Source organism: Leiobunum rupestre, chromosome 1 (assembly GCF_980474605.1).
Source record: "Leiobunum rupestre chromosome 1, qqLeiRupe1.1.hap1, whole genome shotgun sequence".
Taxonomy (NCBI): Eukaryota; Metazoa; Arthropoda; class Arachnida; order Opiliones; family Sclerosomatidae; genus Leiobunum; species Leiobunum rupestre.
Window position 1 is genome coordinate 74421582 of NC_143384.1, and position 15171 is coordinate 74436752.

Consider the following 15171-nt stretch of genomic DNA (forward strand, 5'->3'; position numbering starts at 1 on the left):
GTTAACCTGGTTGCTAGATGGTTAACAACTCATTAGCATTTTTGGCGGGGAAACGGGTATAGTTTGTACTCTATTACATGTTTGTATCTTTATAATTAACCGTTAGGGTTCATGACCTGGTAGCTATATGGTTGTTAAAGTTTTGGCGCGAATTTAACGTGTGTTCTGAAGACCGTTAGAAATTGTAAGCGTCGATTAACAAGTAGGAATGGTACGTTTTAACCAATCTGTATGAAATTGGTTTATATGATACAACTAACGTGCTTATTAAGAAAGAGACAAAAATAAATATGAACAGTTTATTTAAATTAAAATTTTAAGGGCGCCACCTAAAATTACATAAATTAGTTGCTAATATAATAAAACATGTTGAATATATTACCCCCTTCCACGATGATTTTGATCCCCGGCGCTAGAAAAAATTCATATTATAATTTCATACGTATTAAAATATATTTAACGAATTACCTTTCCTCAAGTCCAGTACTCGCATTTCCGCCGACAATGACGGGTTGATCAAAATCTCCCGATAGGGAATCGTGGGAGAGTTCGAGGGCGTTGGGGAGTTCCCGGGTGTTGGTGGGTCCGAAGGCGTGGAGGGTGGTGGCAACGTGTTGGGTCCTATTGTTAGAAATTTTATAAAAGTATAATAAAAAATAGAAAATAATTACTTCGAACTGGTCCTAGGTCCGCGTTTTCTCCTATAATTTAATAATTATCAATTAGTTGTTACAGTATATTATCAAAAGTACATTACTTCCGCGTCCTCTCCCCTTCACTACTTTAATGAAATCTGCTGTAGTGTTGGAAGCCCTAAATTTTTAAATTTTTGTTGAAAAGATTCGTATTAAGACGTTTTACAACTTACATTGTAGTTCAGGAACGAAATGTGATAAAACATGAAAAAATCTCGCCTTTTATACCCGGCAATCTTAACCTAAATATTTGATTTACTATAGCTCGAGGTTAGGTTCGTGTATGGAATTTTCTCGCGAAAACATTGATTTATTTAAAAAACCGTTGCGTTAATAGAGTACGTAAAAATTGTTACAAAACCATTAGAAAATGGAGTTTCCTAAGCATCCCGCTAGGGGTTTATTTACCACATGTTGATATAAAAAACCGTTACGAAAAATTACGAGTACCTAAAACCGTTATGAAAATTAGCATGTGTTATAGAAGTTCGTAAGCGTCCCGCTAGGGGATTTTTGTTTATTACGAAAAATTACGCATGTATTAATAAAAGCGTTAGATAAATTAGCATGTGTTATAGAAGTTCCTAAGCGTCCCGCTAGGGGGTTTTGTGACTATAAATAGAGGGACGCGCTTTATTTGCATTTATTTCACAACTTGCATTCGACTTGAAGAAATTGTAAGTAAATTTTAAAATTTGGGGAATTACCTTTTTTAAATGACCGTTTATTGTTAGGAAATTATTCTGGCACGATGGACTTTGACCGCAAAGTAATAGTTTATTAATTCAGTCTATTTTTTATACCATTTAATTTAGTTTAATTTTTAGAACCAATCCGAAACACCTCCCTGCTCCCAGGTCAATAAGGTCCGTCGTCGATTAGATTTCGGAAATAAAGTAAATATTAAGAAAACTCGTTTCGAAGTAGACATCCCGAAGAATCAACCCGATATCATAGATTTAACATGCCACGAGGTACTCGATAGCCCTTCGAAACAATCGCCATTCAAACCAGTTGATGCGCCACCCAAAAGCACCCTATCCAAGCCAGGCCCATCTCAACCAGGTCCATCTCAAGCCGGTCCATCTAAGCCAGTAGACGACGGCTGGACGGATATAGTCGTAGAGTTTTCCCGCCATAAAAATTTCGGGATAAAAATTGCAAGTTTCAAAAATAACTTGTATTTAGATATAAGGCGTTACGTCAAAAATAGCGATCGGCCAACCGCGACGAAAGACGGCGTTTGCGTCAAACTAGATTCGGCGTATGAGTTAAAAGAGTATCTAGAACAGATAGTTTATGAAGAAGGTGATTTTCAACTAAGAAACGAGAAGGTTGAAATTCTAGCGGGTCGGCGAGGTGAAGTTCTAGTTTACAAGAACCGTGGACGTCACTACGAAAAACTATTAAACTTGTAGAATTCCGGCGAAGTTTACGACGTCGCGACAACGATTCAAACCGTATTAAATATTTACGCAGGACTTTAAAAAACACCATGGCCCTCGATCTTAGCACCCGTTTCAACCCTAAAAATTTTTACTCAATAGATAAAATCATTGCCAGTTCTTCTCGAAAGTATAGGTGTAAATCTATGCTATTCGAGTGTAATTTTAAAAATTTAGACCAATTAAACCACGCGGATATCAGTAACCAACTGACCCGTATTTTCCAATCAATATTAGATAGAATTACGGCCGATAATTTAGGCTACACGCGCGTCAGGGTGGTGGTAATTTCCGATGAGCTGCAAGATCCGATAAATTTCCAATTAATGAATATTAATGAGTTGACAGCTGAGAGAATTTTAACGGGGATTGAAAAGGTAGCGCAGTCCGTAAAAACCATTTATCTAGATTCACCCCTCCGATTTGACCTAATATTTCTTCAAGATACCCCTATGAGAGGACTTCCTCGCAGCGTTAGAACAAGAAGTTATGAATGTTTAGATCAGTATATCAACCAAGGTAACACATTTATCCCCATTAGAAATACGGACAATTTATGTTTTACGAGAGCCCTGGCGGTGGGAAGAGTTTTGGCCGACTATCAGCATTTAAAAAGTTTAGGACAGGGTGCTAGTTTTAACGAATACCAATTAAAGACAATTAGAAATGGGAAAAAACCCGAACAAGAAATTGAAGCTAAAAAATTACACGCCCTAGCGGGGGTTCCCGAAGGCCCCGTAGAAATAATAGACATTAACCGATTCCAAAATATATTACCCGACTACCAAATTATATTAATCTCGGCGGACGATAATTTCGATAAAGTGTTTATTGGGCCCGTCAAAGAAAAACAAATTTTCCTCTTAAAAATTAAAGACCACACCCACGTCGTGCGATCTTATTCGGCCATGTTTGGGGCAAAATATTATTGTAAATTTTGTCTTACCCTGTTACATAATATCAAACAGAAAAAAAGTCACGACTGCGGACCCAATCTTACATGCCGGCGCTGTCGCGGCCCAGAGTTTCACCCCAGTATAGAACAGGCTACCCGTTGTCATGACTGTAATAGGTATTTTGCCGGACCAAATTGTTTCTCCCAACATGTAGAACTAGGAACCTGTCAGGTTTTAAGGCGCTGTTTAAATTGCGGGAAAGACTATGAAGGCAATCATAATTGCGACAACAAATGCGCTTTTTGCAAAATTGAGCATGCCAAAAACGAGTGTCACGTCCGCCCATTAGAAATAAAATCAAATGAGAAACGACTATGTTATTTTGATTTTGAAACCATAACGACTGACACTAAAATTAGACCAATTTTAATCATTTCCGCGATGCAAGAAGCGCCATTTTCGACCAATTATGATTACCGAAAATTTCACGGCTTTGATTGCGTTCAAAATTTCCTAGATTATTTATTAGCATGCCAGGTGACAGTTAATGGTCGGAAAAGAGATACGGTTACGAGGCCGGTCTTTGAAAACGTCATATTAATTAGCCATTTCGGGAGTGGTTTCGATACGTTGCTTATTCTTAACGGTCTATTAAAACGAAAGATTAAACCCGAGATAATTTATACCGGTTCCAAAGCCCTGGGTATGTTTCTCGCCCAATTTAAAATAGCCTTTATCGATAGTTTCATGTTCCTACCTACAGCCCTTCGAAATTTCTCGAAAACTTTTAAGATTGTCCAAAAGAAAGGTTATTTTTGTTATTCTTTTGCTACGGAAAACAATTTAGATTATATCGGCGCCCTCCCCGAGAAAGAATATTTTGGTATCGATAAATTTACGGACGAGGAAATCGTAGAATTTAATCAATGGTACGATTCCCAACGTTACGTCGTTTTTGATCTAAATAAAGTTTTAACCGAATACGCGATCGATGACGTTAAACTTTTACAGAAAGGATTCGATAGTTTTAGAAATTTATTTTTAAAAACAGTCGATTTTGATTTGTTAGGGTCAAACGCCATAACGTTGCCGGGAGCCGTCACAAATTTATTCCTTAGTAGATTTGTCGAACCAAACACTATCGCGATTGTTCCGGGGACGGGTTATAGGAAACGGCATAGTGTCAAGGCCCTAAAATGGTTAGCTTATTTGGAAAAAAAACTCAACGTGAAATTTCAAACGGCGCGATCGCTAGGTGGCGAACATGTCATTTATCCCTATCGATTAGATGGTTATTGTTCCTCGCCCGAAATAATTGCCGAATTTTACGGCTGTCATTACCATAAATGCCCACTGCACACTGACCACCAGGCTTACGATAAACAGTTAAAAGATTATAATTTAAATATTTATCTCAAAACCCTCGACCGCGAAAATTTTTTAAAAAAGGAAAGGCCTAATGCACAGTTTATTAGTATATGGGAACACGAGTATGATCAGTTAGTAGAAGACCCAGCAATTGCGAGTTTCTGCGATTCCCTACCCTTTACCAAACCGATAGGAGCGAGAGACGCCATTCGTGGGGGGAGGGTCGAAAACTTTGTAATTTACGCCGAAGCCACTCCCGATCGACCAATCAAAGTCGTGGATTTCAATAGCATGTACCCGTCGGTCCAGATGAGTTCCTATAAATATCCCAAATCAAGCCCCGAAATTATAACTTGTAACTTTAATTTTTCCGTTAACGCTTATTTTGGTCTTATTAAAGCTACGGTGCTGCCACCTACCAATTTAAACCTCCCAATTCTCTCAGCTAAAATTAATAGTAAAATTTATTATACTCTCTGCTACAAATGTGCAGCTGAACAATGTTTCGAATGTACCCATACTGATCGAGAGCGTAGCATAACCGACGTGTGGACGACCCCCGAGTTTTATCTAGCGATAGAGTACGGTTACAAAATTATTACAATTCACGAAGTACATCATTACCGAGAGACATTCGATAAAGATTGTCCGCTATTCGATGACTATATTCGGCTTTTTTACAAAATCAAAGTTCAAAATTCGTCGTATCCAAAAGACATAATTACATTAGAACAAAAACTTAATTATTTACGAGACTTTAATGAAATTGACGGGTTAGATTTAAATTTAGACGATATAACCGATAATCCCGCTTTAAAAGCTATTGGCAAACTTAGTCTAAACAGTCTGTGGGGCAAAAATTCCATTAATTTAAATCGAGGCCAAAGTGTTTTTATTAATTCTTATAAGGAATTAGTCGAAATTTTGGCCGATAAAACCAAAGAATTAACGGATTTTAAACTACTAGACGATGATATAGCCTTAGTCACCACTCGTTTTCGGGAAGACTACGTTCCAACTTATCGGAAAGGGTCACCAACGATAGGCGCGTTTGTAGCCAGTTACGGCCGTATTAAATTATACAAATTAATGGCTCAAATTGGTTCTAATTTAAACTACGTCGATACTGATTCTGCTTTTCTTTATATGAGTAAAGACTTAAATATTCCGCTAGGGACTACCCTAGGTACATTAGCTGACCAGTATCCCAATGAAAATATAAAAGCCTTTGTTTCCTTGGGATGTAAAGCTTATTCAATTTTATTCGAATCTGGAAAGATTGTCACTAAACTTAAGGGCATTACATTGACTAAAAAAAATCAGTCAATTGTCAACTTTGAAGCTTTGAAGGACCTCGCTACACGCAACCAACAATTGAAATACAGCGTCGAAGTCCCATTTAACGTGAAACGTTTAAAAACGGGGCAGCTATTCCAAAAACCAGCTGAAAAACTCGTTGGATTTACGTCTAACAAGCGAATCTTCAAGAGCGACGGTACCAGTATTCCCTTCGGCTACAAAAATGTCAGTAACGCGGCTCAAGTTTAAATCGCCGACCACGTTCCTCATCAGTGGACCGAGTCGATGCGGAAAAACAGTTTGGACTTTTCGGCTTTTAAAAAATCGACACACGCTGTTCGAGAAACCTCCCGAGTGAATCATTTATTGTTATAATATTTGGTCGGAAAAATTCAATGAGCTTAAAAAAATTATACCTGATATCGAGTTTCATCAGGGTTTATTAAGTGAGAAACCGGAAGAAATATTTGATAGTTCTATAAATAACTTGCTCGTTCTCGACGATCTCTCTCAAAGTTGTTTAAATAACGCGTACGTTTCGGAATTATTTCGTGTTGGTAGTCACCACTTAAATTTAACTATATTATTCTTAACCCAAAATGTTTTTGGTCAAGGTCGAGCGGCTCGCGATATTAGCTTGAACTCATCGTACATTGTTCTATTTAAGAGTCCGCGTGATCCTAGTCAGATTAAATGTCTCAGTCGACAAGTATTTCCTAATAACCCAAATTTTCTAAGTACTGTGTACAGTAATGTAACTGCTTCCCGACCCTATTCTAATATTGTTTTAGATTTAAATCAAGAAACACCAGAACATTTCAAAGTGCGAACAAATTGCTTATTTGAAGAGGGCCCAATGATAACTTTTCTAGAGTAATGGTGACGGGTTTAAAAATAATGTTTAAAAAAAAATTTATTCTGTTAAATATATTCTATAAAAAATATGTGAAAATGTTTTCATTGTATAAATTCTTTGTGTTTTTTGAATAAATTTGCATGTATTTATAAAATTGTTTCATTACGTAAGATGACTTGGCCACGAGCGATACGGGAACATAAACCTTATCTAACGCTCATTAAAAAAGCTTCCCCCAGTCAGCGCAAATTTTTAATTAAAAACGCTAGTCCCGAACAATTAAACTCTATTTCTAATATTTGTCTTAATATTACCCGGGGGGCGCTACCTGTAGGTGCAAATAGGAAAAAAATATTACAGCGCTATAAAGCGTGCATCAGAAAACTTGCTCGTAAAAATTTAACCGACTTAAACCGTCGAAAAATTCTAATATCTCAGCGAGGCGGATTCTGGGGTGCAATTCTCGGTTCATTAATTCCCGTGGTTCTTAACCGTATTATTAATCGATGAAAAAATTCGTTTTAGTCCCCGCTGATAGCTATTTTAGCGATACGGCCAAATTAATAGACATTATTCAAAATCAAATGAAAAGTATCATAAATAAACCGATTAAAGTAGGGAGTGAGGAGGATACGTTACGAGAGTATTTAACTATGCTTCAAAGGTACTTTAAAATTAAAGAATTTCAAGGAGTCCCCGCCGTTCGTTTAGAGCCGCCACCGATGCCTCCTCCATCGAATACGTTAGCTCCTCTTCTCGCACCGGCGCAGATTATACGGCCCGTGGCCCCTCTTCTCGCACCGGCGCAGACGATACGACCCGTAGCTACACCAACAAATTCTCCGAGAAATGTCTCTCGCGGTTCCCCCGTTTCACCCAGTACTACGTTGATTTCTCCCGATCCGATTCCCGTTTATCTACACGCGGAACCGAGACCCCCTCTTCGACCTACTCCCCCAGTCCCGGCGTTTCTACCGGATCATTTGATAGCGGAGTCAACACCGAATATTCCCGAAGCCGTCCACGAAACACTCCGCCGCGAGTTTGATCCTCTTTCAAGTAGTACACCACGCCGTTCCGAAAGTACCAGTAACATAAGGAACCTCTTCAATACGTCTGAAGGCGCGACGGGTACTACACGAGACAGCGACGTAACGTATAGGCCATCGGCTGAAAGCGTGGAGAATTTATCGGAGGCTGTGTCTCTACCATTTTCGGATAAAGATTTACAAACGAATGAAAAGCACGTGAAGAGGAGACTAAATGTTCGCAAACCTTATCCGACACCTAAAAACAGACGCCGAGCATTAAGCCCTCTTAAAAAATGGAAAAATTGATACAATAAAAAATTTATTGATTACAATATTTATTTTCGTGATTCATTAAATGCAGACACATATTCCATAACGAGATTATGTCATTGATATATAGAGTATCATTATACATATCTAATATTTCTCTATAAGTATACCCCGAACATTTACATACGATATAAAATAAACAATGAGCACCGCATGTTTCCGAGTCAATCGGTTGGATAATATTTTTATTATATACCCACTTTTTAGCTAAATGACCCAAGTTAAAATTGTACGTAACAGGTGAATTTCCAAACGAACAGAAAAATTCTCCCTTTCCCGATTCAATAAACACAGCGACCCAATGAGAACCTGGTTCCGTCGAATCGTCCGTATTTATAATAAAACAATACGTTTTCTGTTTCGGCGCTTTTTTGGGAATCGCGTCTTTGGAAAATGTACCAATATAAAATGGGCGCGTTCTATAATCACATTTCAAAAATTCATCAAGCTGATTAGTATTCATGATAGAATCTTTTGTAGTTCTTCGGGATAGAATGAACCCAAGATGACTTGATTATTTTGATCTTGTATGACGTAAACAGGACGAGGTCTATTAATCACTCTCTTAATAGTAAACACTTCCTTCGACCAGTATCCCTTGTAAACGCTTTCGGGGCTTTTGTTAATCGAACACGTTCACCGACTTTGAATTTGGCTTTTTCCCTAATTGATTTTTTACCGTAAAGATTTTTCCAAACTAAATGCTCATTATCAACCGTTACTTCACACGGTTTGAACCCGGTCGACCTGTGTACACTGTTATTATACGATCTAACAATTTTCGGTAAATCCTTAATAAAATTTGGTTTCTTAGTTTTAGTAATTAAACGATATATTTTGTTCTCGAGAGTTCTATTGGCGCGTTCTACGATTCCGCATTTTATGTCCCCGTAACTTACAAAATGTTTTATATCGTTCTTTTTTAAATAATCCTGTACGGTCTTATTAAGAAATTCCTTCCCTTGATCCGTATTAATTTTCATGGGTTTATTAACTTTGTGAATTTTTTTTAGCGCCTGTAGAACGTCTTTCCCGCTCTTTGTTTTCAAAGGTAACGCGGATAAAAAGCGCGATAAAACGTCAATGTTAACTAAAATATAATTATAATCCGGTTTCAACTCGTCCAAAACTATTAAATCCATTTGATGAATTTCATTCAGTGACGTCACATATGTTGGTGTACGAGCAAATTTAAGCTTTCGGTCTCTATGCAACGTATAGGGGTCTTGCGTTAACAACCATTTTTTAATTTTGGTCTTTGGAATTAAGGGCAAACTTTTTTCTAATCGCTTGATACCGCCTAATCCCCCTGGATTTTCAGGATCGTAATAGACTTTCTCTATGGTTTTATTCATGGCCGCGCGCTTTGACCTTTTAACTTGTAATAAAAATTAAACAAACCATATTCTTAAATTTATACCATTTATTAAAACAAAAATTCTGTAATAATTTCATTTACATCGTTAACCATTGCATGAAATAAATTATGTATGTTTAAAGAACAATGTGGGTAGTTTTCGTTAAAATTATTTAGAGTCTTTTGATAATTGACCAGAGGAAGAGCTCTTTTCACATTAGCCTCAAGCCTTTCAGACCAATGCGAAGCTACGGGAAGGCACGTAATGTCATGAGCCAATTGAAAGTGACATGCTGTATTTTCACAGGATCCCGTTAACGACATTAGAATCTCGGTTAATTCGTCTTTAATACATTTCTTCATACACTGGTAACAGTTTTTTCTCTCCTGAATTTCCGTATTAAGACTTAAGCGAATAATTTTTAACCGCTCCCAGCTTGTTTTACACATTGCAAAACCGTTTGAAGTCGAGTACAAGACATTATACTTGTCATTAGCTCCGCGGACGTGCGAACGCAAATCAATAAATTTACCTCTTTGACATATAAATCCTTCGAGTTTTACGTAATCGGTTAGCCAACTATGAAATCGGGTTGGGGGTTTTGTCAAGTCAAAGAATGTGTCAATTTCATCGGAAAATGTCCATAAGTTTTCCCAAACGTTAAGATTAAATGAAACGTATTTTCTATGCCCTTGGCGTTTAATTTTAAGATCGGTACCCGGAATGTCATTTGAAAGAAAAATTTCCAGTTTATCGGAGAGATAATGAGAGCGTGACATGGTTGAACGATTGCAAGCGAGGAACTGTTAAACCGCTTAAGGTAAAGTGCTTTAAATGGGTTTTATTCGGCGTTATAAATTACTTTGCGATCGCGTGTTATCAAAATCTCATTATCGAATTCAAAATACATTATACATGTCACATTATGTGTTAATGCGTTTTTAAATTGCACATCGAGTCGTAAACTACCGTCCTTTCTAAGAGACATATAATCCCCACTAGCATTGTTGTCGCTTGTTAGATCGAATAGATACATGTTATACCCGTATTTAAAATTTTTAAAACTTATGAAATTACCACGGTCGGCCCCATCGATCCCCATCGCGGAAAATAGACTCTGATAAGGTAAACAATAATTCCCTTCGTCGTAGTCCATTTGGAACCCATCGGGAGGATAACGATCAGGACCCACCGAGAGGGACAAACCGGTCACGTTTAAATGTTCAAATTGTAAACTATTACTATTCAATGACCCGATAAACGCATCTTCCTTGACAAAAACCACAATAGCTCGTTTCGGTAATCTACCTAAAATGATGTTATCGCGGTTTATACTCGTTAGGCCTCTCGCTACGCTAAAATTTTTAACAATCGTTTGCGTTAAGGGATAGATAGCTGGAATATCTGATTCTAGCATTTTTGCATGCGCCAATACGATTGAAGGATTAACTTTAACTTTTGTCACGTACAAGTACGCTTGGTCTATAACTAGTTTATAATCCTTGCCTGCTTCCATAGACATGACGGTAGTTAGGCGCGGGCTTCTAACTAAACGAAATCGTACCGGAACTTGGTTTAACATAAACTTATTAATTTTGCAAATATCAACAGACAAAGGCCCCATTATTTCAAAGGATTGCGATTCTTTTGATCTTGAGCCTCGCTTCAGGGCCCCGTTGGACTCTGACTTGAACGTATCTAACCACATTTCCGAAGGCTTGGTCGTAGACTCCATATAAAACATTCCGTTTTGGAGTTGCGAATTTTTTGCATCTTCTCCATAGTTGACTAATTTTTCAATGTAGGAACTGTAAGCGTAGCAGTTGTTCGCGGACTGGGTAGAAGTATCCCCGAGATAACAATCGCATTGACTAAAAAGCGACCCTATAAGATTATTCGTTGGTGCCACTTTTGTTTCAACGGCTGGGACATTCGATCCATCGTTATGTAAAAGTCTCAGTTTCAATTTTAACATAGTTTTTGATAAATCCATATATAAATCTTCCGACGCGGGAATAAAAAATTCCAGAGGGCCATTGTCCGATAAATTGTTTGTTGGTAAATATCTTATTTCCGTTGTGGTAATTACATTAGTATTGACCAATGGGCGTTGAAAAATATCCAGCTGACTTAGCATTCCCTCGTAAACCGCCATTATTATCCTAAAAAGTCAAGTTTGGTTCTTTTTGTAACTCTCCGTTTGGACACTTTTTTTCGTTTCCTAATGGGGCCCGTTCGTCGTTTACGGCAGCCGCTGCCAGACTGATTTCTCGTCAATCGATCAGCCGCTTTATGTAATAAATTGCTACCGGCGATTCTTAAATTGTTCTTTAACGTTTCTTTAGGGTCATGTCCTTGTTTTAAATTTTGCCACCATCTCTTGCCTACTCCAAAAGCCTCATTGGTCACGGGTTTGATAATGGGTGTTATATATTTTATCAGCTTTTTAAAAATTCCGCCCACGCCTCTTCCCCGTTGATAAACAGGTCCGGCAAAAAATGGTCCGCCACCATATTGTTCGCGGTAATATTTGAAATAACTTTCACTGTCGGCCATTTCGTCTCAAATGAAGTCTAATGACACTTTTTCCGTTTATAAAGGCTATTGTTTCGCCAAAATCCGTTTTCATGTCAATGTCAACTATTTCTGTATTATTTGTTCTCAAAGGATAGTAATCAATTTTGTCAAAAATAATAGATTTTTCAAACGGCTTATCATTTCCAGCTAGCGGTATTATTTTCATCAAAGGGGCAAACGTATCGCCTACATATTGAGGGTATATTAAATTTGAATATATATATAGTGTTCTGGCTCCCATTGATAAATCAGCAGCGTAGAGACTATCTGTATTGGCCAAGAGTTCACTAAAGCGCGTAAAGCCTAGCATTTCACCGAGACCTTTCTCAGATGAATGAAATATAATTGCAAACCCCGCCGCGGCTCCAATGTGAACGGATCCATTATGGTTAATGGTTAATTTAAATTTATCCCTTATTTCCTCATCCAAGGTTAACATCATTGCGTCTAAAATGTCTTGGACACTCGAGTAAGCACCAGTCGGTATTTGATAATCAATTCGAGTTTCGACTCTAAACGCGGCGTCTTGTACATTATCACTTCTAATTTCAATGTAATTAAAGTTATTTAACGATAAGGACTTTATATAACCAGCAAAAGGTTTCGTACAAAAATATGACCCAATATGAAATCCGTCTTTCCGATATGGATTTATGTTAGGTTCAAAATCGAGAAGCTCTTTAATTGGTCCATTTGGAATTCTAATATGGTAGTTATTGGTGGTTATCAAATTCCAACAGAGCCCGTTTGGTTTTGTGTGGAGTTCAATTTTAATTTCATTATCAAGCCCGAATTTTTTTAAACTTTCATTAAGCGCTGCAATAAGTTTTCGCACGACACTATATCGAAGGATATTTCCATTCTGGTCTTTCTCCGCTTCAATTTTACCCACTTTCACTGATATTTTAAAGTATGTAAACGGTTGCACGTTTTTAACGGTTGTCGTGGAAACTGCTAAAAATGACCGGTTTTTTTCTGTAATATTTTCCCATGTTGGCGGTAATATAATTTCGCTAATTCCAACTTCAAAATTTGAAGGTACATTTAAAGGTCGTCCTAAATTTACTTTATAAGTAGACGCTGTATTTTCCGGGTATAAATCGCTCGAAGCGTTACTCGGTAATGTTAAAAATAGATCGTCCATTGCAAAAAAATAATATGGCCACTAGCCTGAACCACCACGTAAACTTTAATTAGATACGATATTAACAACTGGTTATATACTCTGACATTCCTTTCTAATTTATAGGGCTATTCACCTCTAGTTATCGATAACCTGATTCTGATTTCCAGTTTTTCCTGGATTTACTGATATAAAAGGACGGGATTTTTTCCATTTTTTCTCACAATTCGTTAATGTTTCTGATAAAAAGTCTTACGTTCCTTATGAAAAATCAACAATCTACTAGTAGCTGGGATCCCTCTCGACATGGTAATATACTTATAATAACATTCAAATTATTTTAAAATATTCCACCAAAAATGTGTGTAAAGCTAGTCTTAAAACAACTTAATGTTTCCCCGACATACGTTCTAAAACGCCTCACTTGGTGGCGCTGGAGAAACTTTTTGACGGGGCCTCGTACCCAGTTTAACCCCCCCGACCTCCCATAAATCTTTCTATCATACACCTTATTTAAATTGAATAATACAATATATATATTTATATATACGACCCAAAACAAAATACTAGCTCAAAATTATAGTTTTTTACCTTGTCAAATGACAATGATGAGTCCATTACTGTTCGTTGAGCTTCACCAATGGCCGTTAGTAATGGCGTACATCCTAGAACGTTAAAATATTTTAAAAAATGTTCATTTATAAGCCTAAAGGTTTACCTGGAAAGTATGCGGCCAATATAATTCCTAGAAATCTAAAAAAAAATGTTAAAAGTTACGCGGTTAGATACTTAGCACAATTTAGTTCCCATTAGCAATAACTAGAGTGCCCGAAACCCTATTTAAAACGTTCAAAACTTAAAACATTATCTTAACAATACTTCTGGCTTAACTTTCTTTTGGAGAATGGCTATTTCGACCGCGTTGCTTAAGATGCTGGGTGAAGATGCTGGGTGAAGAAAGTGGCGCCATCTAACTTAAATATTATATATAAAAATTTAGTAATTTATAAAGTGTTATTAATATTGATATATAATAAACAAATTAGCCTGATATTTATGCTATATATTTTAAAAAGTTTTTGTTCGAAAATATATTTTTATGGCAATCTTGCAACGTAATACATAGATGGCGCTAGTGGGCTTGGAAAGGAGAGATTTTGGCAATTTTCAGGAAGCGAGTTGCTTAAATTTATCGGTTAGGTTAAATGTTATATTATATTAATTATAAAGTGTTATGAATATTGGTATATATTAAACAAATTAGACTGATATTTATTTTATATATTTTTAACAGCCCAAAAATATATTTTTATGGTAGTGATTTAGTACAATAGATGGCGCTAGTGCGCTTGGAAAGTAGGGATTTTCGTGGAGGCGCGGTAAATTCGAAATGTCAATATAAAATGTCAAGTTATTTATCGTAAACTTTATGCTTTGTATAATAGGAATAATGGCCATCTGGTATAATGAATTCAATACGAGTTCTATGGGAGTCAAAAGAGTTTCAGCAACTAAATATTTGGACACTGATAATCCTGGACTCTGGACATCTGAAGAAGTCTTAAATTTCGAATTAGAGGATGAATGTCAAAAAGAGTTTCAGCAACTAAATATTTGGACACTGCTGATCTTGTACTCTGGACATCTGAAGAAGTCTTATATTTAGAGATATATGGTTCGGTGTTGGTCAAACCGAAAATGTTCTATACACCTTTTTAACTATTTTTGTTTAACCACTTGCTGATTTATGCACGCGACGCTAACATTTTCCCGGTAAAAATTAATATTCAAACATATAATAAACCTACAGAGTTTAAACACTTGTTAATCGACGCTTACAATTTCTAACGGTCTTCAGAACACACGTTAAATTCGCGCCAAAACTTTAACAACCATATAGCTACCAGGTCATGAACCCTAACGGTTAATTATAAAGATACAAACATGTAATAGAGTACAAACTATACCCGTTTCCCCGCCAAAAATGCTAATGAGTTGTTAACCATCTAGCAACCAGGTTAACTGGTAATTATAAAGGTACAAACTTTACCCGTTTCCCCGCCAAAATCATGTCAAACATAAGTGTACATTAATAAACCTAAAGAGTTTAACCACTTGTTGATTTTTATACACGCGACGCTTACACTTTCCCGCCAAAAATTAATATTCAAACATATAATATAACTACTTGAT

The 15171-nt window shown here is 36.9% G+C and overlaps 1 long non-coding RNA gene across 2 annotated transcripts; it reads right to left on the reverse strand.

Annotated features, from left to right (window-relative positions):
• Positions 1 to 323: 323 nt before the first annotated feature.
• Positions 324 to 13903, reverse strand: LOC149966599 (uncharacterized). 2 transcript variants are annotated; one of them, XR_016480311.1, is made up of 6 exons: positions 13697 to 13903; positions 13570 to 13643; positions 758 to 813; positions 672 to 701; positions 469 to 621; positions 324 to 412 (listed from the first exon to the last, which is right to left on the reverse strand). It is a non-coding gene; the product is annotated as an uncharacterized LOC149966599 (long non-coding RNA). The 2 variants fall into 2 exon arrangements; XR_016480310.1 differs by lacking the exon at positions 758 to 813 and having other exon boundaries at positions 13697 to 13901.
• Between the last annotated feature and the right edge of the window lie 1268 nt (positions 13904 to 15171).